This window comes from Fukomys damarensis, unplaced genomic scaffold (genome assembly GCF_012274545.1).
Source record: "Fukomys damarensis isolate Sample0158 unplaced genomic scaffold, DMR_v1.0_HiC HiC_scaffold_17, whole genome shotgun sequence".
Lineage (NCBI taxonomy): Eukaryota > Metazoa > Chordata > Mammalia > Rodentia > Bathyergidae > Fukomys > Fukomys damarensis.
This window is the reverse complement of record NW_022900929.1, coordinates 63,342,408-63,344,248: the sequence shown is the minus strand read 5'-3', so window position 1 is coordinate 63,344,248 and position 1,841 is coordinate 63,342,408.

The following is a 1,841-nucleotide window of genomic DNA, read 5'->3' as shown; positions in this document are numbered from 1 at the left end:
GGGGAAGCGCCGCCAAATCCCCAGGCTGAGGAGGCGCGGGGGCGTTGCAGGCAGGGGGAGGGGTAAAGGAGGAAAACCGAAGGATAAAAGCAAAGCGAACTTCCTGGGGGCCGTCCCCAGCCTCCTGAGAAAGGGAATTTGCTTTTCGCCCACTGCCCCGGGTTAGGGGAGAAGGAAGTGGCACTAGGTCAGGCCTCAGATGCTAGTGGCAGTGAGAAAAGTCTTCAGCTATTAACCTGTCGGGAAAAATCTGACATGGAGAGCAAGTGACTTGTGGTCTCTGTCACCTGAAGCAGGTTTCCAGGGTCCCCGTGGTTGTAGTTGGGTGGTTTGCTTATGAATCAGATGAAATGGATTCTGAAACCGAGCATTCATATTTGACAATCAACTCAGCCTCAGCAATTAAGGAGTGCTGCAAGTGAACAGTTTTGTATGTCAAGCCCAAAGCAAGCCAATCCTCCTCCTCCTCCCCCTCCCCCTCCTCCACCAGGCCTAGGCCACCAAGGTCCTGGCACAAGGGAAGACTGAGGATCAGGAAAGCCTTGTGGTGGGACAGGAACCTGAACAGGGCCTCTCCAGGAAGTACAGGCCGGGCCCAAGCCTGGCATCGCTGAGACTCCAGCCACAACTCCAGGCTGTTCTCTCCCCGCCCCAGCCAGGCTCCCTCTAGCCTGGAAAAGTCAGTAAGTAGAGAAAATCTTTCTTCTAGGATCTCAGAGTGGATTATGCTGCTCCTTTCAACTGGAGCCTTTGGAACCTTGCCTGCTCCTTTAGGGCTTCCCCAGCACGTGATCTTCAGCCCGTATTTGCACCTCTCCGATCCAGTCCAGACCTGGCTGCCCCAGACGTCATTCTGAACCCAAAGAGAAAAAGAAGTGTAGGGCTTGGCAGAGAAAGCTTTGCCAAGAGGTGGTCCTGGCCTGCTCGCTAGCACATGCTGGTAACCTCGCAGGACTGGGTGCCCTTGGATTTTGCTACCAGTAGAGTTCTGCCAGGCTTTAGGGTTGCCCTGCGGGTGCGCAAGCGCGTGCATACTCCAGTGCACCCACCTGGCCACCCCAGCGCGCGCAAGGCACCCACGCGCAGTCAGGACCCACACAGCTGCCTCTTTCGGAAAGGAGCCCAAGTGGAGTGCTTCGAGTGGAAACTACCCGTACCCCAGCCACCCCCACCCCACCCCCTGTTCCCGGCCCAACGCTGGCTTTAGGAATCCATCCAACTCTTCTGGCTGCTTTGTTTCGGAGGAGCCCGGCTGAGGCTGCCGGTCCCGCCTCGCCATCTCCGTCCACGTCGGCCACCGGGACGGGGCTCCTGAGTCCAAAGATCTCCGCAGGAGCGGGTGCAGCGAGGGATCCGAGTAGGGGAGCTCGAGCGTCAAGGTGGGCGCAGCTGGAGACAGCGCGGACAGACGCAGCAGCTCTCGGCACCCAAGTCCGGGAGTCTTCACTCAAATCAGCCGTACTTTCCCTGTGGCTTCTGGTCCCCGGATGTGTAACTGAGGTTTCTAAGAAGTCCAAGGCAAGACCCTGCCGCGAACCCAGGCCACAGAGTTCTCAAAGCTCGCGGAGACAAAAGTCCTTCCATCTCATCTCTCTTTAAACTTGGCAGCTTTGGGGACCTCACTGGAAGGCGGAGGAGTCACAGCAGCCCTAACACCCGGCAGAGCAGAGCGAGCACTTCCAAGTACTCTGGGAGGCGGGGGAGACTCCTTTTTCCCCAGGATTGTCCCACTCGCCCCCACCCCTTTCCCGCTCAGCTGACAGGAGCCTCTAAAAGTCTAACGGACGGATTTGCCTTTCTCCCAGGGACCAATTGATTTGCAAAGACCTCGCGCCCGCTGA